Below are 27,456 nucleotides of genomic sequence, written 5' to 3' on the forward strand. Positions count from 1 at the left end.
GCTTCTCATTGCGGTGGCTTCTCTTGTTGCAGAGCACAGGCTCTAGGCGCACGGGCTTCAGTAGTTGTGGCCCGCAGGCTCAGCAGTTGTGGCTTGCAGCCTCTTGAGCACAGGTTCAGTAGTTGTGGCACATGGGCTTAGTTGCTCTGCAGACTGCAGGTTCTTACCGGACCAGGGCTCAAACCCGTGTCCCCTGCATTGGCAGGTGGATTCTTAACCACTGTGCCACCAGGGAAGCCCGCAGGTCAGTGTTTGAAACCCAAACACAATTCCTTGGCCTCTAACCCCAATCCATCCACCCCACACTCCATCCTGACAGCGCTACCTCAGTCATACTACAGTTTACCTCAGATATATTTTAGTATCACTAAAGAGGTTTGGGGAAACCCATTCTTTAGCAGCATTTTCTTTGCAAATATTCTGGAACGAGAACTATGGATTAGATACTTAATCAGCTTCATTTGCAGAGGGTAACACTGTGCAACCCTATCCCGAATTGTAGGAGTGTGTCCTATTGGTGGCCTGTGGCTCCCCATGCTTTGACCATCTACACCAAGTGTCCCCAAAGCATGGCTGCCCAACACAGATCGGTTAACTGCAGCGTCCTACCATTAGCACCCTGCTACTGTTGAAGCATACTAAATGGAATTAAATGTACTGTCATGACAAGGGAAAACATATTGATAATTTAAATTTGGTAATAGGAGTCCCTTTCCCTGTGGTACAATGGAATTTAAGAGGATTTTGGAGGAAGGAGATTTGAACTCAAGTCCTGGCTCGACCCTTCACAAGCTGCCAACACAAGGCCTTAAGACTGTTGAGGAGATGAAGTAGGATAATGACCAGAAGCTGTCTGTGACCTGTGCCTCCCTGTGGAGGGGCTGTGGCATTATTGTTGCTGGAAGAATGTCCTTAGTTGTAAATATTTCTTGAAATTTTGTATTCTTGGAATCATACGATATTACCTCTAGAGAAGGGATCTTATTACTTTGTTCAACTTCCTGCTTAAAGCAAGAGTCTCTTCTAAAGCATCACAGCAAAACCAAAGAGTGTACGATGTGTGAGAAATTGTGTGCATGTATAGAAAAGCCCACACGATGTCTGGAATCCATTGTGTAACAACGTGGCTCACGGTTACACCTCAGCCTCTCCTCACTTTCTGAGGGGCTGTGCTCTTCTTGGGCTCGGTACAAAGACTGGCTGCTTGGGTTGAAGGTGTGGGATGGTGTCATGGAAACTTGTTCTCCCAAATCACCATGGAAGTAAATCCCTATGGAGTACCTTCTGCAGGCACAGGGAAACCTAAAACACCAGGCAGAGGGAACTTCAGGAATCGTGAATTTTAAAAATATTTTTACTGTGATCCACAGTTAGAAACACATTTGATGTCTCAACCCAGTACATACACACACACTCACGGACACACACACAAACTGGAACAAAAGTTTAACAGAACAGTTTTTTACGATACAGCACATTCTGATCTATTTTATTTCATTGAAAAAAACCCAACCTGCTGGTAAAAACTCTAAATTGATTTTACAACCTCCTAATGAATTTTGGTTTGAGGTTTGAAAAACACTGATCCTATCCAATGCTCCCATCTTACAAATGAAGAAACTGAGTCTGGGAAAAAGGAACTGGCTAACTATTCCACAAAGACACACACATTTACAGCATGAGAGTGACAAGACTCCAGGTCTCCTGATCCTCGTCATGGCCTTCCCTCAGAACCTCCTAATACTTCTCCTGTCGTCTTTTTTTTTTGTGGTACGTGGGCCTCTCACTGTTGTGGTCTCTCCCGTTGCGGAGCACAGGCTCCGGACACGCAGGCTCAGAGGCCATAGCTCACAGGCCCAGCCGCTCCGCGGCATGTGGTATCTTCCCGGACCAGGGCACGAACCCGTGTCCCTTGCATCGGCAGGCGGACTCTCAACCACTGCGCCACCAGGGAAGCCCTCCTGTCTTCTTGTATAGAGATACAATATTGCTTATCTCTATTTTAGGAGCAAGATATCAGTCTTCTATCAGAGAGGGGAGGAAGTGTCCTCCTCTCTCCCATCTTCCCTGGATGCCCCCCATTGTTGTGGCTGCAACAGGGGCCCCTGCAAGCTCTTTTCCCAAAAACCTAACATACCAGGGACCCCAGAAAAGAGACCCTTGCGGGGGGGGGGGGGGAGATGCATAGGTATCTATTTCCCCTTATAGGTATCTATTTCCCCTTATAGGTGTCTATTTCCCCCCAGTCTCATGCTTGTGGGGATTTTTTCTTTGGATTAGTTTGCCAACCCCTAGGAAAGGTCATCTGAGAGTCTGTCCTCAGGAAATTAAAATAAAGGGTAGTTCTTTTCTATGGGGAAAGATGGGATGTGGGGAGGATCCTGCAGAGAACTGGTCCATGACTAACTCTGTTGATCAAAAGCTGTTTGGGGCAATTTGGCACTGTTGATGGGGAACCCATGTCCCAAAGCTAGTTGTGATGGACTTCAGAGAAGCAAGACAGCACCTATTTACCCTCAAGCAATAGCTACCTCTGCCCTCTTGCCCTAAGGCCATTCCATCTCTTTGCTCTATTCCCCTTTGCCTATCCTGCATGAGGGGGCCTTTAAAGGGCGTATATTTTTCAACCAATAATCCCTGATAAGATGGGCACTATCTTATATACAGTTATTTAAAGGAGTCAGGAAAACAAATAAAGAAACAAAATCCAGAGCCTCTTTTTGTTGTTGGCTTTTCCACAGGCCATACTTTTGAACACGAAGAAGAAGACTGTGGAGATATCAAGGAGGAGGAAATTGTTAGAGAAGACAGACAAATTGACTACCGGCCATGAAAAGCTTATGACTGGGAGGTTTTTGCTTATCTCTTCCTAGAAAAAGAATGTGCAGACTCTAGGAAGTTTGATCTGTTTTTCCCTAGAGTGTCACAATACTTCTTGTAGTTCTTCTTTCTTCTCCCCACCCATCTTCCCAGCCCATCCCACTTCCAAACAATGACTTAAGACCAAGATACAGAACTTGAGATAAGGAGTCAAGGACGGGAAGCAGAACTGCAAAATTGGCAGGTTAGAGCCAGAGACATGTGAATCCTGGAGAAAGAATTGTCTTATTTATCTCTCTCTGCTCAGAATGCAATGCAGCTCCTGCCTGGCACCTGGTAGGTGTTTTGTATATTCTTATAGAAAAAAAAATTGACAAATACAATATGAGAATAAGCAGAAGGTCCATAGAAAATCAGCTCAGACACTGGATTCCAGACTCCAGGAATGCAATCTGGACACCAGGAAGGACAATCAGCAGAGAAGACTGAGCTTGACTCAGAATTCATAGATAGTCACAAGTCAGAATCAAAAATAGCAGAGAACAGGCTTTCCATGGTTAACACAAAATGGCTTTCTCCCATTATACAGCAGGTATACTTATATGACCAATGACGATAGATTGGCTTAGCATCGGTTAAAAGAAGTGAAGGTTTTCAGTAAAGAAAAAAACCCTCAAAATGAATCTATGGCTACTCTGAAACAATGCAAAATTATTCTATATTTTAAGAGTTATAATATCTAGAATTGTGATGTTCAATGTGATAGCCACTAGCCACATGCAGCTATTTAAGTTTAAAATAATTAAAGTTAAATAAAATTAAAACTTCCAGACTTCCCTGGTGGCACAGTGGTTAAGAATCCACCTGCCAATGCAGGGGACACGGGTTGGAGCCCTGGTCCGGGAAGATCCCCCCTGCCACAGAGCAACTAAGCCCGTGTGCCACAACTACTGAGCCCATGTGCTGCAACTACTGAAGCCCACGTGCCTAGAGCCCGTGCTCAGCAACAAGAGAAGCCACCACAATTAGAAGCCCGCACACCACAGCGAAGAGTAGTCCCCACTCACCGCAGCTGAAGAAAACCCACATGCAGCAGCAATGACCCAACGCAGCCAAAAAATAAATTAATTAAATTAAATTAAAAATTAAAACTTCCTCATTCTCATTAGTCACAGTTCAGATGCCCAACAACTACATGTGGCTGGCGACTACCATATTGGACATCACAGATACAGAATATTTTGACCATAACATTAGGTTCTATTGGACAGTGCTGATCTAATGAGCAAGTTAGTAGTTCCCCCTGCTCTGGTGCATTCATTCAGAATGCATCACTCTTCAAATAAAATATAGACAAACAAACAAAACAAAAACTTCAAAAGAGGATAACTGCAAAGCTAAAAAGACATCATTTGGGGAATAGTTCAAAGAACTAGAGATATATAGTCTGGAGAAGAGGAAATCCAGAGTAAATATGAAGATTAACTTCAAATATTGAAGAACTGTCATATTGTTCCATGTGACTTAAGGGATAGACTTAAACCCATGCGTCAGAGTTACAAAAGATTCTAGCTCAAGAGAAGGAAAAACTTCTTTCCCATCAGAGCTACCCAAAGGCAGAATGGGCTGCCTCATTAAGGAATGAGCCCTCTAACTTGGAGTGTTCAAGCAAAGGCTGGGCACATGCCTTACACACAGATATTAAAAAACAAAAAATCTTGTGAAAGAAAGGTTATTTGTCAAATATATCAGGAAGGAGGTATGAATTCAAACATGAATGAGCAGTTAAACTTGATGATCTTTGTAACCCCTTCAAATTCTGAGAATCTCTGACTCCTAGGATTGTTTTTCAGCTACTGGGTAAGAAATTCAGGAGAGCATGGGGAGTAGGGAAACTGTCTGTACTATTTTGAGCAAGATCAGGTGGAAACTCAAGAATGCGACAGGGTGAGAGAGAGCTCCAGAGAAAAAGAGAGGAAGAAGGTGGATGATGAAGCAATTTAACTGGAATTAAAAATGGAGCACAGGGGGCTTCCCTGGTGGTGCAGTGGTTGAGAGTCCGCCTGCCGATGCAGGGGACATGGGTTCGTGTCCCGGTCCAGGAAGATCCCACATGCCGTGGAGCGGCTAGGCCCATGAGCCATGGCCACTGAGCCTGCACGTCCAGAGCCTGTGCTCCGCAACAGGAGAGGCCACAACAGTAAGAGGCCCACGTACCGCAAAAAAAAAAAAAAAAAAAAAAATGGAGCAGAGGGACAGAAAAGAAGGTGCAAGAGGAAAGGGGGATCCTGAGAAAAAGAAAGACAAAGAGAAGAAAGAATGGTACGGGGAGAAAGAATGATACATGTGTGGGACGTTTGTGAAAAAAGGCACAAATAGAAGCCTCAATTTTAACTCTCCCTAACTCAAAAAATGACCAAATAAGCTCTTTTTAAGATAGTTTGCTTAGAGGTCTGGGCGGAGGGCTGGCAGGCAGCGGCTGGGGCCACGAGTGGGGATCACGGCATGGGGATGCTGGCAGACGCGGGCGGTGGCCAGTCCGGAGCCCCCGGGCCAGAGCCGAGCTAACCGCAGTGGGGACCAGGGCCCAGAGCCGCGGCAACTGCGGCTGGAGGACGATGGCAGCACCCGCCGGGGCCGGGACACTGATTGCATCCCCAGACTGCAGGCGCTGGCTGTGGTCGGTGCTTGGGGTGGTGCTCAGGCCCTTGACTGCTGGTGTATCGGCCATGGAGGTGTATACACCAAAAGAAACCTTCGTGGCAAATGGGACACAAGGGAAGCTGACATGATGGGAAAGGAAATAGCCACCAAAGTCCAGGAAGCACAGCGAGTCCCATACAGGATAAACTTGAGTAGAAACACGCTGAGACACATAGTAATCAAATTGGCAAAAATTAAAGACAAACAAATTATTGAAAGCAGCAAGGGAAAAATGACAAATAACATACAAGGGAACTCCCATAGGTTAACAGCTGATTTCTCAGCAGAAACTCTACAAGCCAGAAGGCAGTGGCATGATATACTTAAAATTATGAAAGGGAAGAACCTACAACCAAGATTACTCTACCTGGCAAGGATCTCATTCAGATTCGATGGAGAAATCAAAAGCTTTACAGACAAGCAAAAGCTAAGATAATTCAGCACCACCAAACCAGCTCTACAACAAATGCTAAAGGAAATTCTCTAAGTGGGAAACACAAGAGAAGAAAAGGACCTACAAAAGCAAACCCAAAACAATTAAGAAAATGGTCATAGGAACATACATATCGATAATTACCTTAAACGTGAATGGATTAAATGCTCCAACCAAAAGACACAGGCTTGCTGAATGGATACAAAAACAAGATCCATATATATGCTGTCTACAAGAGACCCACTTCAGACCTAGGGACACATACAGACTGAAAGTGAGGGGATGGAAAAAGATATTCCATGCAAATGGAAATCAAAAGAAAGCTGGAGTAGCAATACTCATATCAGATAAAATAGACTTTAAAATAAAGAATGTTACAAGAGACAAGGAAGGACACTACAAAATGATCAAGGGATCAATCCAAGAAGAAGATATAGGGCTTCCCTGGTGGTGCTGTGGTTGAGAGTCCGCCTGCCGATGCAGGGGACATGGGTTCGTGCCCCAGTCTGGGAAGATCCCACATGCCGCGGAGCAGCTGGGCCCATGAGCCATGGCTGCTGAGCCTGTGCGTCCGGAGCCTGTGCTCCACAATGGGAGAGGCCACAACAGTGAGAGGCCCACGTACCACAAAAAAAAAAAAAAAAAAGTAGAAGATATAACAATTATAAATATATGTGTATCCAACATAGGAGCACCTCAATACATAAGGTAAATGCTAACAGCTATAAAAGAGGAAATCGACAGTAACACAATAATAGTGGGGGGCTTTAACACCTCACTTACACCAAAAGACAGATCATCCAAAATGAAAATAAATAAGTAAAGAGAAGCTTTAAATGACACAATAGACCAGACAGATTTAACTGATATTTATAGGACATTCCATCCAAAAACAGCAGATTACACTTTCTTCTCAAGTGCACACGGAACATTCCCCAGGATAGATCACATCTTGGGTCACAAATCAAGCCTCAGTAAATTTAAGAAAATTGAAATCATATCAAGCATCTTTTCTGACCACAACGCTATGAGATTAGAAATAAATTACAGGGAAAAAAACGTAAAAAACACAAACACATGGAGGCTAAACAATACATTACTAAATAACCAAGATATCACTAAAGAAATCAAAGAGGAAATCAAAAAATACCTACAGACAAATGACAATGAAAACACAACGATCCAAAACCAATGGGATGCAGCAAAAGCAGTTCTAAGAGGGAAGTTTATAGCTATACAAGCCTACCTCAAGAGACAAGAAACATCTGAAATAAACAATCTAACCTTACACCTAAAGGAACTAGAGAAAGAAGAAAAAACAAAACCCAAAGTTAGCAGAAGGAAAGAATCATAAAGATCAGGGCAGAAATAAATGAAATAGAAACAAAGAAAACAATAGCAAAGATCAATAAAACTAAAAGCTCGTTCTTTGAGAAGATAAACAAAATTGATAAACCATTAGCCAGATTCATCAAGAAAAAGAGGGAGAGAACTCAAATCAATAAAATTAGAAATGAAAAAGGAGAAGTTACAACAGACACTGCAGAAATACAAAGCATCCTAAGAGACTACTACCAGCAACTCTATGCCAATAAATTGGACAACCTGGAAGAAATGGACAAATTCTTAGAAAGGTATAACCTTCCAAGACTGAACCAGGAAGAAACAGAAAACATGAACAGACTAATCACAAGTAAAGAAATTGAAACTGTGATTAAAAATATTCCAACAAACAAAAGTCAAGGACCAGATGGCTTCACAGGTGAATTCTATCAAACAATTAGCGAAGAGCTAACACCCATCCTTCTCAAACTCTTCCAAAATATAGCAGAGGGAGGAACACTCCCAAACTCATTCTATGAGGCCACCATCACCCTGATACCAAAACCAGACAAAGATACTACAAGAAAGGAAAATTACAGACCAATATCACTGATGAATATAGATGCAAAAATTCTCAACATAATACCAGCAAACAGAATCCAACAACACATTAAAAGGATCATACACCATGATCAAGTGGGATTTACCCCAGGGATGCAAGGATTCTCCAATATATGCAAATCAATCAATGTGATACACCATATTAACAAATTGTAGAATAAAAACCATATGATCATCTCAATAGATGCAGAAAAAGCTTTTGACAAAATTCAACATCAATTTACAATAAAAACTCTCCAGAAAGTGGGCATAGAGAGAACCCACCTCAACATAACAAAGGCCATATATATGACAAACCCACAGCAAACATCATTCTCAACAGTGAAAAACTGAAAGCATTTCCTCTAAGATCAGGAAAAAGACAAGGATGTCCACTCGCACCACTATTATTCAACATAGTTTTGGAAGTCCTAGTCATGGCAATCAGAGAAGGAAAAGAAATAAAAGGAATACAAATTGGAAAAGAAGAAGTAAACTGTCACTGTTTGCAGATGACATGATACTATACATAGAGAAACCTAAAGATGCCACCAGAAAACTACTAGAGCTAATCAGTGAATTTGGTAAAGTTGTACAAAATGCACAGAAATCTCTTGCATTCCTATACACTAATGATGGAAAATCTGAAAAAGAAATTAAGGAAACACTCCCATTTACCATTGCAACAAAAAGAATAAAATACCTAGGAATAAACCTACCTAGGGAGACAAAAGACCTGTATGCAGAAAACTATAAGACACTGATGAAAGAAATTAAAGATGATACCAACAGATGGAGAGATATACCATGTTCTTGGATTGGAAGAATCAATACTGTGAAAATGACTATACTACCCAAAGCAATCTACAGATTCAATGCAATCCCTTTCAAATTACCAATGGCATTTTTTACGGACTAGAACAAAAAATCTTAAAATTTGTATGGAGACACAAAAGACCCCGAATAGCCAAAGCAGTCTTGAGGGAAAAAAACGGAGCTGGAGAAATCAGGCTCCCTGATTTCAGACTATACTACAAAGCTACAGTAATCAAGACAATATGGTACTGACACAAAAACAGAAACCTAGATCAATGGAACAAGATAGAAAGCCCAGAGATAAACCCGTGCACCTATGGTCAACTAATCTATGACAAAGGAGGCAGGGATATACAATGGAAAAAAGACAGTCTCTTCAATAAGCAGTGCTGCGAAAACTGGACAGCTACATGTAAAAGAATGAAATTAGAACACTCCCTAACACCATACACAAAAATCAACTCAAAATGGATTGGAGACCCAAAGGTAAGACCAGATACTATAAAACTCTCAGAAGAAAACATAGGAAGAACACTCTTTGACATAAATCACAGCAAGACCTTTTTTGATCCATCTTCGAGAATAATGGAAATAAAAACAAAAATAAACAAATGGGACCTAATGAAACTTAAAAGCTTTTGCACAGCAAAGGAGACCATAAACAAGATGAAAAGACAATCCTCAGAATGGGAGAAAATATTTGCAAATCAAATATTGAATTAATATTGAAATAATTGATTCATTTCAAATAATATTGAAATGAATCAATGGACAAAGGATCAATCTCCAAAATATATAAACAGCTCATGCAGCTCAATATTAAAGAAACAAACAGCCTAATCCATAAATGGGCAGAAGACCTAAATAGACATTTCTCCAAAGAAGACATACAGATGGCCAAGAAGCACGTGAAAAGCTGCTCAACATCACTAATTATTAGAGAAATGCAAATCAAAACTACAATGAGGTATCACCTCACACCAGTTAGAATGGGCATCATCAGAAAATCTACAAACAACAAATGCTGGAGAGGGTGTGGAGAAAAGGGAACCCTCTTGCACTGTTGGTGGGAATGTAAATTGATACAGCCACTATGGAGAACAGTATGGAGGTTCCTTAAAAAACTAAAAATAGAATTACCATATGATCCAGCAATCCCACTACTGGGCATATACCCAGAGAAAACCATAATTCAAAAAGACACATGCACCCCAATGTTCATTGCAGCACTGTTTACAATAGCCAGGTCATGGAAGCAACCTAAATGCCCATTGACAGACGAATGGATAAAGAAGATGTGGTAAATATATGCAATGGAATATTACTCAGCCATAAAAAGGAACGAAATTGAGTCATTTGTTGAGATGTGGATGGATCAAGAGACTGTCATACAGAGTGAAGTAAGTCAGAAAGAGAAAAACAAATATCGTATATTAACACACGTATGTGGAACCTAGAAAAATGGTACAGATGAACCGGTTTGCAGGGCAGAGGTTGAGACACAGATGTAGAGAACAAACGTATGGACACCAAGGGGGGAAAGCCATGGGGGGGTGGGGATGGTGGTGTGCTGAATTGGGCAATTGGGATTGACATGTATACACTGATGTGTATAAAATTCATGACTAATAAGAACCTGCTGTATAAAAAATAAATAAAATTAAATTAAAAAAATAGTTTGCTTAAATAGGAATAGAAAAAATTAGAATCAGATATGTAACTAGAGAGCTTGTTAAAAGGAGAGACAAAAACAGATGAATATGATAAATACAAAATACTACAAAGGTTCTGAAACAGCAAAGCAGAGATTTGACCACCCACAGAGCCAAAAGGTTTCTTCTTCTACCACATATTCAATCTCTAGCCTTTAATAGTCTAATAAAAATAAAAGAACTATTCTGAAATAAATATTATATCATTTTCCTATTAGCTGCTTTAACAAATTACCACAAATTTACTGGTCTAAAACAACACAAATTGGTTCTCAAACAGTTTTGGAGGTCAGAAGTCTGAAATGAATCTTACTGGACTAAAATCAAGATGTCATCAGAGCTGGTTCCTTCTGGAGGCTCCAGGTGAAAATCTGTTCCTTGTCTCTTCCAACTTCTAGAGGCTGCTAGCATCCCTTGGCTCACAGCTACATGGTAATCCAGGATAATATCCCCATCTCACATTTTCAAAGTCCCTTTTACTGTGTAGGGTAACATATTCACAGGACTTCTTTGAGAAACCATTATTTTGTCTATCATAAGGATGGTAAGCATCTGCTTTTCATAGTTAGAAATGTCATGTGAGTATTCGAAATTGAGGTCACTGACCCAGTATTTGTAGGACATATGTTATTATTATGTAGCATGGTGCAGAAAAAGCAATAATCAGGATTCTGGGGGCCTGGGTTCTTGTCCTATCACTGCCATTAGCTAGTTGTATGACCTTGAGCAAGTCACTACCTCTTCTCTGGAATTCTCCTTGCCTATGAAATAAACTCATTCTCCAATGGGAAATTGTTGAACCTGTGTCCTTGGCCTATTCTTTCTTCCTTGTGATAAAGGGCATAAATTTTCCCTAAAAGTTAGCAGTTCATTCATTGTCGCTAGGAAGCAATTTTTTTTCTTAGTAGCCAAGTGGTCCAGGCTTCCAGACAAACTCTGGGGCACTTTGTGAAGCATGTCACTTAGTCTCTGTGATGGTGTTAGTCTGCACTCTGTGTATGTCAATTAAGTCTCCTAAGAAAACAATGTTCTGAAGTTTGTTAAGACCTCTGAACTCATGTGAGTACAACATCCTAGGCTTGTTTCCTCAAATAATATTTGAAACTATTATTTAAATACATATATTCAACAAACATTCATTGAGAACGAACTAGGTACAAAACACTGTACTAGGCTAATTCCTAGCAAGCTTGGTTCTTGAGTATAATAAAGACTCATACCTAATAGATTAAATGGAACACTTGAACATTACCAGTTAGCATACAGTTCAATAAACATCTATGAGGACTAAACACAGGAAATAAGGAACTCAAGTGCTCTGACCTCAAGCAATACCATATAAATATAATACATATGAACATGCGTTAAGATCAGGTTGCTTTTCTTTTCCCCAAAGTTTTCATTTTCCTTTGTATTTATTTATTTATTGGCTGCACCGAGCAGCATGCGGGATCTTAGTACCCCGACCAGGGCTCAAACCCTCACTCCCTGCAGTGGAAGCGTGGAGTCTTAACCACTGGACCTCCAGGGAAGTCCTTTTCCTTTTTATTTATAATTTATGAAAAAAGTGTCAGCCTCCATCCCTATCCCTTTCCAGGTGATGCTTCTTCTAGTACAGGAATATGAAAGCAGAAGTTTTTTTTTCTGTGTGTGTGTGTGTGTGTGTGTTTTTAAAAAAATTATTTATTTTTGGCTGCATTGGGTCTTGTGAGTGGGCTTTTCCCCAGTTGCGGCTAGCGGGGGCCATTCTTCATTGTGGTGCACGGGCCTCTCACTGCGGTGGCCTCTCTTGCTGAAGAACACAGGCTCCAGGCATGCGGGCTCAGTAGTTGTGGCACGCGGGCTCAGTAGTTGTGGCTCACAGGCTCTAGAGCGCAGGCTCACTAGTTGTGGTGCACGGGCTTAGTTGCTCCGCGGCATGTGGGATCTTCCTGGACCAGGGCTCGAACCCATGTCTCCTGAATTGGCAGGCGGATTTTTAACCACGGTGCCACCAGGGAAGCTCGAAAGCAGAAGTTTTGATCTTAGGTTCTGAGTGTTTTTTCTGTTACAAATAGTATAATCCCATTTTTTAATTTTAAAAAGTATGTTGTGATTTTTCCTCTACAGGGTGGAATTTTGAGTGGTTTTTTTTTCTCTTTTTCATTTATCTACATTTTCTAATTTTTCAATAATGAACATTTATTTATCGTATAAGGAAATATGTCAAAAGGTTTTGATGAAAAATAAATAGATCCTTACCATTTTGACAAATTAACCTTCAATGTAATTTTCTGCTGGAAAACTTGTATACTACTCAATTTCCACAATAGTAGTAGATGTCTATACCACCTGATAGCTTCAAGTAATAATTATAGTCATAAAGCATTTATGAGATTGTAAGATTAAGTTTTGACTCCTCTCCAACTCATTCTGGAACTTGGGGAATTGTCAAACTTCTCTGTACTGTGATTTCTGGCCACATTTCACTCTGGGATTTTTTTTTTCCCTGACCTGGCACAAATTAAGAGAGATATGGGCTTTAATGGTCAAATAGCCTTTGAAATCTTTCTACTAATTATATTTATATCCACTAATGGTCACTTTATGTTATAAAAAAATTGAGGGAGTTAATTTGGCACAATTATTGTAAATCTCTTGAAAGTAGCAAGTTTCAAAACCTGACAAGCTAATTGATTCCCAAATTAGATACTAAATCCTCATTGCAGCTTCCTGAAGGTCAACCCGGAAAGACAGAGCTAACGTAAGCACCCACGTAAGGTTATAATTTAACCAGTGGTTCCCATTTGAAATGACCACATTCCTGCACAGAAAAGGAAATGTTTGTTCAACAGTTTTATCTGTTTTCTTCCATGGGATTTGAAGGAATTTACAATGTATTATTCTAACTCCAGCTACTGTCTTGAACAAACTTCAGGATGAGCCCAATTCACAAATAAAATATATCAAAGGTAGTAGTCTGATACGGTTGTACTCCTTTACTCAACCCCTGAGAGATTAAGTCACTCGAGGTCACATGGTTACAAGAAAAGGAGGCTTGAGCACATCGAGTTCCCAGTCTCTGGAATAATCAAGAAGCCCTGTTTGGTGTTTTAATGAATCACACAGATCTCCTCTTGAGTTTTCAGCCCCTACAGTCTCCAGTTCTCAGATATTATAGCTTGTTGTTTCAGACTCTCTCCTTATTCTTTCCTTCCACAGCTATTTTTGAGCACCTGCTCTGTGCCAGCACTGTATTAAATGTTGGAAGAATAACCAACATGTAGTGCTGGGCCATTCACAAGCCCTTCTCACCAACATCGTATCATTTGGCCATGTAATGTGAGCCATTTACAATGTAAACCGAGACTCAGTCACACTTGCATCATCTCGGACTTAGTTTGGTGCCTGCTCAATGCACCAAATGTTTGTTGAATGGATGCGTAAATGTAGGAGAGAATGAGGAATGAATACATGAAAGCTTATATCCCTGGTTTATGCATTTTTTGTTTTCACGGGATTACCAAGCATTCATTCGCTTTTCTCCTTAACTCTTTTTTCCCTTGGAAAAGCTTTCTGGTCCCTCTCATTTCTTTCTCCCCTGTAGAGCATCTCTTAATGATGCTCAGAGGCAACACCTTAGCTCCCCAGAAATCCCTAAACCTTCTGCCTCTCCTTGCCATTGGCTGCTAACAACCTCTGGGTGACACCGTATGTCAGTCCCAATCTGGCCTCTTTTTTTGAAACTAATGAACACTTTTTTTTTTTTTTGGCTGTGCCGCAGGGCTTGTAGGATCTTAGTTCCCCAATCAGGGATCAAACCTAGGCTCCAGCAGTGAAAGCACAGAGTCCTAACAACCGGACCACCAGGGAATTCCCAAAACTGGCCAACTCTTATGAAGAGTTTGTCAATTGGATTAAGATGCAAATTCTGTACTCCTATTACTGTTGTAGAATAATTTTAATTGGGATAAAAATCTGTGTAACTAGGTTTTCCTTGTTAGATTAGAAATCAAGAAAGCAACATGTCAAGAAAACTGTGATGGAAACCATAAGCTAAGCTGATGTACATTTAGTGCTCAGGGTAAGGGTAACAGGCAAAATCAGGAAATGGATGGTGTTCAGGGATTGCTAAAAATATTTCAAGCAATTATCTACTAGCCTCACAAACAGAAAGGTGTTTTTTTTTTTTTTTAAGTACCTTCCAGATCCACCAAAAGTTTAAAACGTTCCAGAGCATCACCTTGAAAATAGCCCTGAGGACAGAGAAGACTCCAAGAAAATAAGACCTACCTTTCCCACCTAAAGTGGCAATGGTCCAGTTCCTTCCTGCACTTGTTAACAACTATTTATTGAACATCTATTTGCCAGGCATTCTTTTTTTCTTTTTATAAATTTATTTATTTATTTATTTTTGGCTGCATTGGGTCTTCATTGCTGTGTGTGGGCTTTCTCTAGTTGCGGCGAGCGAGGTCTACTCTTCATTGTGGTGTGCAGGTTTCTCATTGCTGTGGCTTCTCTTATTGCAGAGCACAGGCTCTAGGCATGCGGGCTTCAGTAGTTGTGGCATGCGGGCTCAGCAGTTGTGGCGCACGGGCTTAGTCGCTCAACTGCATGTGGGATCTTCCTGGACCAGGGCTCGAACCCGTGTCCCCTGCATTGGCAGGCAGATTCTTAACCACTGGACCACCAGGGAAGTCCTGTCAGGCATTCTTGAGGATACAGTGGTTTAAAAAAAAAAAAAGACTAACAAAGACACCACTGGGTGGTCAGGGAAGGAGATACTGCTCCCCCAGCCAAGAGACCAGAGAGGGAGAGGGTGTGAGATGAGATCCTGGAGGCAAGAGGCAGAGGGAGAAGGGCTTGAAGTCGGAGGCAGGGGGGTTTATTCTGAGGACGATGGCGCGCCATAAGAGCAGTGGAGTGGCAGCGTCTGATGGGTTTCTATCTGTGCCACATTCTGTGGCTGGAACAACGTTAAGAAAAAATGGCCATCTCAAGTGGCACAAAAGTTACTGACCCCCCCCTTTGCCTCATTCATCTGGATACTACTGTAGAGGATTAGCATTGCCATTATATGTTTTGTTACTTCACTAACCTCTTCCCTGTTAATAAAGATTGTGCCAGGTTTTACCTAAATTACCACATTAAATCATCATGAAAACTTTATGTCTAAACCATCCGTAAGACTTCAAAGGCCTCCCTCTCCCAGGGCATCTACAGGACTGTGCCCTGTTGAAATGACACTCCGATAATGTGGCAGGAAGAGTGTCAAGATTAGGGTCTTCCACAACACCTTTCGCCACCGAGGCAAATAAATGTGCCTGTAGATTCTGATCAGAAGTAAAAGTGTATTCCTTCTCTCAGCACACATTTATGGGCATTAGAGATATGAAAACAGAACATAGCCCCAGTCCTTGTCCTTAGTCAAGTAGGAGGGAATCTGGTAAGAGCTCTTATCTGTTGCCCCCTTTTTAATCCCTCCCTCTCCATCTACGCCCCTCGTGTATTTCTGTGATAGATAATGGAAGAGAGAACTGGGGGTGAGACACATGGAAAGAGGGAGAATTGCTCACGCCTGGTAAACACACCCCAGAACCATTATGCATGAGATCAGGTGCAAACTGAGATCAAGGTTGGCCTCTGGAAAACAAGAAGACAGGCTGGGCGAGTGGCTGACTACAAGCATCGGGGCCAGGGTTTGGGGCTCTGTTCTGCCACTGACGAGCAGCGTGACTCTGGGCAAGTTACTTATTCTCTTTAAGTCTTAAGTTCTCATGTGTAAAATGGGGGAAATAATGCCTAACTCACTGGGTTGCTGTTAAGGAAGTGGTACGTAAAGCGCGTGGCTCAGAGCCTGACATACTGCGTTTAATTATGGGTGGCTTTTCTTACCCCAGAGAATAGGAGAGGAGACCCGGATGTGGAGGTGGGGAGAGGTTACAGTGGAGGTGTGGGAGAAGGGGTGGGCTGGCGAAGGCTGGGCCCACCAGGCCACGTGTGAAGTGAAATTCACGTTTCCTCTGCCATCTTGTGTGCAGGTAAGCCCCAGATCAGAAGGGAGGTAAGCAGGGCGTTGGCACCATTGAGAGAGCCACCCTCCCAGTCCCCTCCCCACCTTTCCCTGGCCATACTGCCACTAGCTGTTGCTCATTGAAGGCACTGACAGGGCAGCCCCCACAGGGAGGAGACGCTGGGAGACGGGGTCTCTTTACTTGTCCTGTTACGCTGCTGCTGTCTCCCTCAGCCCGTCCCGTTCACCCAGGTAAGGTGTCTAAGGAAAACGGACACTTTAACTGGGCCTAGAGGAACACAGTGTGGCCCAGAACCTGCTGACTTTACAGTCTTTACACATGCCACAAATAGTTATCAAATGTCTGCAAGTGCAAATCTGGAAGATACGATGACACCGAACTGGACAGCAGTACAAAGGAGCACTGGGGGTTAGAGGAGACAGGCGGGGGAAGTGACCGCATCCCATGGGGATGCTCCATGGGGCAAGTGTCTTCCGAGTCAACGGAAAGGGAGGGTGTGTTTACCACAGAGGCTATCTTTCAAGCAGCTCTTACTGAGACAGAGAGATTGAGAATTAGCTAAAAGAAAACAGGCTAAGAGGAGGGTGTGTTTTAACACCAGAGTGACTTGGGCATGGGTGTAGGCTGAGAGACAGAGCAGAGTTGGCTGAAGGAGCAAGTTCCCCCTAGGGGCTGTGAGGGAGCTGGATGGGCCTGAGCAGAGGGGGCAGCGCTTCCTGTGACAGGGAGGAGGGGAGCTTAGCTGGAGATGTAGGTTAAATGGAAGGGGAGCAGGGTTTTCAGGTCCTTGTAGCTTCCCGGCTCAATTTTCTCCATGAAGCAGGGAGTCCATTCCTGAGACAGAATGAAGGAGGGTCGTGTGGGGCTTGGAGAGAGAGGTGACGCTTTGCAAGAGTCATTGAACACTGCTGATGGGCATAGAGGGCCTGGCTGCCGCTGGAAACAGAGGTTTTGTTAGGGCCCTAGACCTCAGGGGTGTGCAGTCTCTTTCAGCAAACTACAGAGCCGCTGCGTCCCGTTGAGGGAGACAGACTGTAGGGTGAGTAACAGGAAGTCGGAGGCAGGGTGTTAAGGTTCAGGTCATCAACTGTGTGGTCAAGCCTGGATAGGAAAGTTGGAGGACGTTGACACACTCAGACAAAGCAGGGAGACAGTGAGACTGAAGGTCCCCGTGAGCGAAAAGAGGAAGTGCAGGAGGAGTGGGACTGTGACGACTGGAGAAAGCTGTGCTGGGCTGAATAGTCTCCTCCAAAAGCCCATGCCCACCAGGAACTTCAGAATGTCACCTTATTTGGACACAGGGTCTTTGCAGACGAAATTAGTTAAGATGAAGTCATAATGTATTAGGATGGATCCTAAATTCAGTGATTGGTATTCTCATAAAAAACAGAGACACAGAAATACACACACACAGAAGAGAATGTCTTATAAAGACAGAGGCAGAGGTTGGAGTGACGTGGGTATAGGAACCAGGGAATACCAAGGATTGCCGGCAACTACCAGAAGCTATAGGAGAGCGGCATGGAGCAGATGCTCTTCAAGGGCCTCTAGAAGGAACCCATCTGCTGACACCTTGATATTGGACTTACAGCCTCCAGAACTATGACAATAAATTTCTGTTGTTTTAAGGCACTCGGTTTGTGATATTTGTTACGGCAACCCTAGGAAATGAATACAGACGGGAGGAAGGTCATGGTTGGAGAGTTGGGGTTGATGGTGGCAGCGTCCCCTTTCCCACTTTTGTGCTTTGCCAAGACAATGAGGATGAAGAGGTTGGTAGACGTTAGAGAGAACGTGAGGTGGACTCGGTGGGACCTGGCAACTCATTAGATGATGGGATGGTGAGGGGAAGGGGACGTGGACAAAAGGGGCAAAGAGGACTCGAAGGTTTCACAGCCAGTAAATGAGTGACCACTGACCTCCCCGTCCCGTGGCTGGCACTGCCATTCTCCCCGAGAAGAAGAGCACACAGTCTGAGAAGATTCAGGAGGCTGCATGTCTTCTCAGGAAAGAAGTGGAGGAGGGGGCCACTCATCACTGCAAAGTGATGAGTGAGTTTGTGGTGAGGAGTGGGGGTGGTCAGAAGAGAAGTCTTCTGAAGTTTAGGAATGAAAGAGAGAAGGTTCAAAAGACCAAGTTTAGCACTGGTCTTTGCTGGGCTAGAAGAGGGTTTTGGTTTTTTTAAAAATATTTATTTATTTATTTGGCTGTGCCAGATCTTTAGTTGTGGCATGTGGGATCTAGTTCCCTGACCAGGGATCAAACAAAGGCCCCCTGCATTGGGAGCTCAGAGTCTTAACCGCTGGACGGCCGGGGAAGTCCCGAGGTGTGTTCTTTGGACATCAGTGTGGTTTGTCTGCTAAAGGGTTATCTTGGGCTGAGAAAAATTTGTATTATCATTTTTTTTCTCTCCCACCCCATATATGTATATTAAATATACACATATATGAACCATAAATTAAATTGAACCATATCTCTGCAACATAATCCTGGCTATTAAAACCTTCTACCTGAGTTGGCCACAGACAATGAAACAGAATTGGAAGAAAGCTCAAAAGAAAGCGCACATAGGGCTTCCCTGGTGGTGCAGTGGTTAAGAATCTGCCTGCCAGTGCAGGGGACATGGGTTCGAGGCCTGGTCCAGGAAGATCCCACACGCCTCGAAGCAACTAAGCCGTGCACCACAACTACTGATCCTGCGCTCAAGAGGCCGCAAGCCACAACTACTGAGCCCATGTGCCACAACTACTGAAGCCCACGCGCCAAGAGCCCGTGCTCTGCAACAAGAGAAGCCACTGCAATGAGAAGCCCGCGCACCGCAATGAAGAGTAGCCCCCGCTCACCGCAACTAGAGAAAGCCCGCGTGCAGCAACAAAGACCCAACACGGCCATAAATTAATTAGAAACGAAAAGAAAGAGTACATGACTGTGACCGTGTGTGTGTGTTTGTGTGTGTGTGTGTGTGTGTGTGTGTGTGTGTGTGTGTGTGTGTGTGTGTGTGGTGAGGAGACGGGAAGTACTTAGAAACTAGGCGTCTCATCCCAACAATTCCCTTTGGTACACCTGTGTGGTCGATTTCTAGGATGGTGGCTTCCACCCTTACCTGTCCCCACTCTGTCCACGTGATGATCTTCCTCTGGAGGTGTGGCCACAGCACCTGCCTTCAGGGAGTCCTCGGTCTGGGTCTCCTCTGGTCAGCAGGGGCCGTGGCTCAAGGTTCCCTTGGAGGGGATTACCTCCTCCCCTGTGTAGGTAGATCACAGCCAAGGCTGCTCCCGCTTCTTGTCTCTGCTGGATAAGGACCCATCCCTAATGTTGTGTTATGTCTTACTTTGACAGCAATTTGTTGTTGTTATTTAGTATTTCTAAGTACAACCCCTTTGTCGACATTCCTGGCGTAGAAACAAAGAGCTGGTTAAAGCTAATACCTTGTTCTAATGGAGCCTGGAGATCAAAGCCAGAGGATCAGGGTGGGCAACTCTTCCAAGAGCATGAAGGCCATTTTTCTTCCAGCACAATCTTGATGCTCTCCTTCTCTCTGTTTGCTCGGATGATTCTTAGATGTAATAGAATCCTCTTACTCCACTTGCAGCCTCATGCCAAGAAAGAATTCATGCTTATTTATCAAAACTTTCCAAAGAATAAATAGGATGAAAATTAAGAACAGAGGCAAATCAAAGCTTAGGTATTTTATTATGCATACCGCCACCCAGGGAGCCCAGGTCTGCTGATTTGAAAGATAAGCAGGAAAGGGCTGGAGGGGAAGAACCAGGGAAACCGGTGAAAGGGAAGTTTCCTGTGCTCCTCTTATCCACAGCTCTGTGTTGCCCAGTGACTTCACAACATTTGAAGGCCAGTATAACACATGAGGAGTACAGAAGAAATGCAAATCTTTCGTTAATTCATTCAACGTTTTGAGCATCTACTATGCACTGGGCATTGAGTAAGGAGAGTTCTGGGAATATAAAAAAGAGTACTATACATTCTCTGTCTTGCAGTAGGATTAGGATTAAGGCCTGGACAAAGCACACGGAGGAGGGAGTTGCAGATACTGCCTGGGGAAGTTGGGAAGGCTTCAGGGAGGAGGTGATAATTCAGGTAATTCTGCAGGAAGAGTAGAAGATTGCTAAGTATTAGAACAGCATGCACTACGGTACAGAGCTGTAAAGAACACACCTTTTTTTTTTTTTTTTTTTTTTTGCGGTACGCGGTCCTCTCACTGTTGTGGCCTCTCCCGTTGCGGAGCACAGGCTCCAGACGCACAGGCTCAGCGGCCATGGCTCACGGGCCTAGCTGCTCCGCGGCATGCGGGATCTTCCCGGACTGGGGCATGAACCCCTGTCCCCTGCATCGGCAGGCGGACTCTCAAGCACTGCGCCACTAGGGAAACCCAAGAACATATTTTGTCCAAGGAACATTAAGAAGCTGAAGGCTGGTGTAATTTAGGCAGTGGTATGGGATGTGGCCAGAGAGGCAGGCTGGGAATATTCTATGAAGAACCTTTTCTACCCTGCAAGAAATTTGGGTTTTTATCCCATGAATGGAGCTCTGCTGGGAGTCAAGTAGGAGAGCTGCTTGGTGATAGACTGGACTAAAAGCTGGGAGACTAAGGATGAAGGGTGATAGGCGATGGCATGGAAGAAAAAGGAAAACTGGCAGAAGGGAGGGAGAGGAAAGAGTCGAGGTGAACTGCCAAGATCCCTGGCTGGGCAACTGCATGGGTGGTAATGCTATTAACAGAACTGAGGAGTACAAAGTTTGGCAGCAGGTTTGGCAGGGGAACCTCACATTCACTCCAAACCTGTTTAATGCACCTTGGAGCACTCCGCAAGATACTCGGAGGTAGCTGACAATACAAGACTGCAGAGCTGGAGGTTGGGACTTGTAGCACAGGAGGGGACAGACCTACCGGAGGAGATCCACCCACAAGTCGAGAATCAAGATGGGCACTACTGGGGACTTTCTGGCTGTCCAGTGGTTAGGACTCACGCTTCCACTGCAGGGGGCACGGGTTGGATCCCTGGTCAGGGAACTAAGATCCCCACACGCCACGTGGCATGGCCAAAAAAAAAGAGATGGGCACAGTATAGGAGTTAAATATGACATGATGAGCTACAAACGAGAAAGAACCTAGAAGAGTTGGTGATCCAGGAGGCTGGAGCACAGTAGATGGAGAAAGCTCCAAGGAGCAGGTATATTCAGCCAGGAATACCTGACTCCCACACTCCCACACACATCTGTGATGAAAGTGAAGAAAATCCATCAGGTAGAAAGCAGCTGACATTCTTCCTTTTTCTTTCTTTGTTCGACTCTTCCCAATGCCTCTAGGCCTCATCTCTGGTTCAAATCTACCCCTGCAGCCAGAAGGGGAGTCAAGACCACAAGTCAAGGAGTGGACACGTTAGTCCTTTCCTGGGTAGCTCAGTTGCTGCAACCTGGAAAGGAAAAGCAATTTATTTTCTTTGTTCTAAGGTTTATTTTTTTCACCATTATGCAATAAAAGATATAATAAAAGAAAATTTGGAAATAATGAAAAAAAAGGAGAAAATACCTATAGTTTCAGAAATCACCATTAACTTTGTGGTACATCTCCTTCCAGTCCTTTTCTATATACCTAAGAGTTTTGCTTATTGTTAGTAAATGATGAGGTTGTTAAGTTTTGTTTAGGTTAGCATACATATAATGGTTCATTTAAAATGATATTATAAACTACGTTATTACATGTGTTTCATAAATACCACTTTTAGTGGCTGCATAAATTGCTTTGATTGGAAATAATCATTTATTTGAATCAGTTATAACATGTACATGGTAAAAAATTCAAAATGCAAAAAAGGTATACATAAAAAATATCTCTCCCATCCCTATTTCCCAGCCACTCACTTCTCCTTAAACATAGTACTAGTTCCAGTCTGTTGTGTGTTCTTCCAGAGATATTCTACATATATGCAAATAAGCATGTACAAATAAATAATCTTCCTTCTTCTCCCCCTAATGATAGCGTATTACACACACTCTCTGAACTTTGTTTTTTTCACTTATCAGTGTATCTTGGAGTCTGTTCCAGATTATCAAATTAAAGCTGCCCTGTTCTTTTTATTGGAAAAGCAATTTCTTAAAAGGCAACAAATGGTGGCTCTCCCAGGAGCAGCGGGACCCTCCCTTGAGCCAAGGTGACAGGCAGCAAGTGGCCCGCCAGACAGGTCTGCCCCTGTGAGCCAGGAATGTCAAGTCTGATATCTCCATCTCCTGCCCACAGGGTGGGGGCACTCAGAAGCCCAGGAGGCAGCAATGTGTCTTGTTGATAAATGGAGGCAGCAAGTACAGAGAAAACCAGACTGGAAGACTGAAATTTGCTCCAGATATGAGGTTGTTTTCTGTCTCATGTTCACTGGCTTGCGCAAGTCTACATGCTCTAGGAAACTTCCCCAGACCTCTCCAGCCTTCCGTCTCTCCAATGCCTCAAAGATGGGCTGCTCCAGGGATGGTGTGACAACCTTGCCACAAACAGCCCTCCATCTCCTAGCCATGGCCCTTTTCTCTTAGTTTTCTTGATGTTTCCCAGTTAGAGGAAAGCCTTCTGCCCTAGCTCTATTCTGCTAGTATTTTAGGTTGTCTTACATTACTAAATCAACTAGTCCATGAACTGAATATTCAGAAAGACACCAAAAATCTGAGGTTTGATATTATCATAATAATATTAAAAGTCCTACAAAGAGGGAGATTATTGAAGAGAGATGTGGACAGTGTCCTAAAATATTTGTTGGAAACAAGATTTTCATGTTTTCCTGAACTTCTAAGACCTCCCCCTGGAGACTGGTTCAAGATGGTGGAGTAGAAGGACATGCGCTCACTCCCTCTTGTGAGAGCACCGGAATCACAACTAACTGCTGAACAGGAAGACAATGGAACTCACCAAAAAAGATACCGCACATCCAAAGACAAAGGAGAAGCTGCAATGAGATTGTAGGAGGGGCGCAACAGCAGATTACACTTTCTTCTCAAGTGCACACGGAACATTCTCCAGGACAGATCACATCTTGGGTCACAAATCAAACCTCTGTAAATATAAGAAAATTGAAATCATATCAAGCATCTTTTTGGACCACAACGCTATGAGATTAGAAATAAATTACAGGGAAAAAAACGTAAAAAACACAAACACATGGAGGCTAAACAATACATTACTAAATAACCAAGAGATCACTGGAAGAAATCAAAGAGGAAATCAAAAATTACCTAGAAACAAATGACAATGAAAACACAATGACCCAAAACCTATGGGATGCAGCAAAAGCAGTTCTAAGAGGGAAGTTTATAGCTATACAAGCCTACCTCAAGAAACAACAAACATATCAAATAAACAACCTAACCTTACACCTAAAGCAATTAGAGAAAGAAGAACAAACAAAACCCAAAGTTAGTAGAAGGAAAGAAATCATAAAGATCAGAGGAGAAATAAATGAAATGGAAACAAAGAAAACAATAGCAAAGGTCAATAAAACTAAAAGCTGATTCTTTGAGAAGATAAACAAAATTGATAAACCTTTATCCAGACTCATCAAGAAAAAGAGGGAGAGGACTCAAATTAATAAAATTAGATATGAAAAAGGAGAAGTTACAAGAGACACTGCAGAAATACAAAGCAATATAAGAGACTACTACAAGCACCTCTATGCCAATAAAATGGACAACTTGGAATCAATGCACAAATTCTTAGAAAGGTTGAACCTTCCAAAACTGAACCAGGAAGAAATAGAAAATATGAACAGATGAATCACAAGTAGGAACTTGAAACTGTGATTAAAAATCTTCCAACAAACAAAAGTCCAGGACCAGATGGCTTCACAGGTGAATTCTATCAAACATTTAGAGAAGAGCTAACACCCATCCTTCTCAAACTCTTCCAAAATATAGCAGAGGAAGGAACACTCCCAAACTCATTCTATGAGGCCACCATCACCCTGATACCAAAACCAGACAAAGATACTACAAGAAAGGAAAATTACAGACCAATATCACTGATGAATATAGATGCAAAAATTCTCAACATAATACTAGCAAACAGAATCCAGTAACACACTAAAAGGGTCATACACCATGATCAAGTGGGATTTACCCCAGGGATGCAAGGATTCTTTAATATATGCAAATCAATCAATATGATACACCATATTAATAAACTGAAGAATAAAAACCATATGATCATTTCAATAGATGCAGAAAAAGCTTTTGACAAAATTCAACACCGACTGATGATAAAAACTCTCCAGAAAGTGGGCATAGAGGGAAACTACCTCAACATAATAAAGACCATATACAACAAACCCACAGCAAACATCATTCTCAACAGTGAAAAAGTGAAAGCATTTCCTCTAAGATCAGGAAGAAGACAAGGAGGTCCACTCTCACCACTATTATTCAACATAGTTTTGGAAGTCCTAGCCATGGCAATCAGAGAAGAAAAAGAAATAAAAGGAATACAAATTGGAAAAGAAGAAGTAAAACTGTCACTGTTTGCAGATGACATGATATTATACATAGAGAATCCTAAAGATGCCACCAGAAAACTACTAGAGCTAATCAGTGAATTTGGTAAAGTTGTACAAAATGCACAGAAATCTCTTGCATTCCTATATACTAACAATGAAAGATCAGAAAGAGAAATTAAGGAAACAATCCTATTTACCACTGCAACAAAAAGAATAAAATACCTGAGAATAAACCTACCAAAGGAGGTAAAAGACCTGTGCTCAGAAAACTATAAGACACTGATGAAAGAAATCAAATATGACACAAACAGATGGAGAGTTATACCTTGTTCTTAGATTGGAAGAATCAATATTGTGAAAATGACTATACTACCCAAAGCAATCTACAGATTCAATGCAATCCTTATCAAATTACCAGTGGCATTTTTTACAGAACTAGAACAAAAAAATCTTTAAATTTGTATGGAGACACAAAAGACCCTGAATAGCCAAAGCAATCTTGAGGGAAAAAAACGGAGCTGGAGGAATCGGACTCCCTGACTTCAGACTATGTACAAAGCTACAGTAATCAAGACAATATGGTACTGGCACAAAAACAGAACTATAGATCAATGGAACAGGATAGAAAGCCCAGAGATAAACCCACACATATATGGTCACCTTATCTTTGATAAAGGAGGCAAGAATATACAATGAAGAAAAGACAGTCTCTTCAATAAGTGGTTCTGGGAACACTGGACAGCTACATGTAAAAGAATGAAACTAGAACACTCCCTAACATAATACACAAAAATAAATTCAAAATGGATTGGAGACCTAAATGTAAGACCGGACACTATAAAACTCTTAGAGGAAAACATAGGAAGAACACTCTTTGACATAAATTACAGCAAGATCCTTTTTGACCCACCTCCTAGAGAAATGGAAATAAAAACAAAAATAAACAAATGGGAGCTAATGAAACTTAAAGTCTTTTGCACAGCAAAGGAAACCATAAACAAGATGAAAAGACAACCCTCAGAATGGGAGAAAATATTTGCAAACGAAGCAACTGACAAAGGATTAATCTCCAAAATTTACAAGCACCTCATGCAGCTCAATATCAAAAAAACAAACAACCCAGGAGAAAAGGGAACACTCCTGCACTGCTGGTGGGAATGTGAATTGGTACAGCCACTATGGAGAACAGTATGGAGGTTCCTTAAAAAACTACAAATAGAACTACCATATGATCCAGCAATCCCACTACTGGGCATATACCCTGAGAAGACCATAATTCAAAAAGAGTCATGTACCAAAATGTTCATTGCAGCTCTATTTACAATAGCCAGGAGATGGAAGCAACCTAAGCGTCCATCATCGGATGAATGGATAAAGAAGATGTGGTACATATATACAATGGAATATTACTCAGCCATAAAAAGAAACGAAATTGAGCTATTTGTAATGAGGTGGATGGACCTAGAGTCTGTCATACAGAGTGAAGTAAGTCAGAAAGAGAAAGACAAATACCGTATGCTAACACATATATATGGAATTTAAGAAAAAAAAAATGTCATGAAGAACCTAGGGGTAAGACAGGAATAAAGACACAGACCTACTGGAGAACGGACTTGAGGATATGGGGAGGGGGAAGGGTGAGCTGTGACAAAGCGAGAGAGAGGCATGGACATATATACACTACCAAACGTAAGGTAGATAGCTAGTGGGAAGCAGCCGCATAGCACAGGGATATCAGCTCGGTGCTTTGTGACCGCCTGGAGGGGTGGGATAGGGAGGGTGGGAGGGAGGGAGACGCAAGAGGGAAGAGATATGGGAACATATGTATATGTATGACTGATTCAGTTTGTTATAAAGCAGAAACTAACACACCATTGTAAAGCAATTATACCCCAATAAAGATGTTACAAAAACAAAAAAAACAAAACAAAACCAAACAACCCAGTCAAAAAATGGGCAGAAGACCTAAATAGACATTTCTCCAAAGAACATATACAGATTGGCAACAAACACATGAAAGGATGCTCAACATCACTAATCATTCGAGAAGTGCAAATCAAAACTACAATGAGGTATCACCTCACACCAGTTAGAATGGGCATCATCAGAAAATCTACAAACAACAAATGCTGGAGAGGGTGTGGAGAAAAGGGAACCCTCTTGCACTGTTGGTGGGAATGTAAATTGATACAGCCACTATGGAGAACAGTATGGAGGTTCCTTAAAAAACTAAAAATAGAACTACCATATGACCCAGGAATCCCACTACTGGGCATATACCCAGAGAAAACCATAATTCAAAAAGACACATGCACCCCAATGTTCATTGCAGCACTATTTACAATAGCCAGGTCACGGAAGCAACCTAAATGCCCATCGACAGACGAATGGATAAAGAAGTTGTGGCACATATATACAATGGAATATTTTCAGCCATAAAAAGGAACGAAATTGAGTCATTTGTTGAGACGTGGATGGATCTAGAGACTGTCATACAGAGTGAAGTAAGTCAGAAAGAGAAAAACAAATATCGTATATTAACG

At 42.3% G+C, this 27,456-nt stretch overlaps 1 long non-coding RNA gene across 1 annotated transcript; it reads right to left on the reverse strand.

The window, feature by feature from the left end:
• Window positions 1-1,469: 1,469 nt before the first annotated feature.
• LOC117199370 (uncharacterized) lies at window positions 1,470-27,213 on the reverse strand. Its single transcript, XR_007470628.1, has 4 exons — window positions 23,338-27,213; window positions 19,850-21,856; window positions 19,525-19,712; window positions 1,470-2,769 (listed from the first exon to the last, which is right to left on the reverse strand). It is a non-coding gene; the product is annotated as an uncharacterized LOC117199370 (long non-coding RNA).
• Between the last annotated feature and the right edge of the window lie 243 nt (window positions 27,214-27,456).

Source organism: Orcinus orca, chromosome 12 (genome assembly GCF_937001465.1).
Source record: "Orcinus orca chromosome 12, mOrcOrc1.1, whole genome shotgun sequence".
NCBI lineage: Eukaryota > Metazoa > Chordata > Mammalia > Artiodactyla > Delphinidae > Orcinus > Orcinus orca.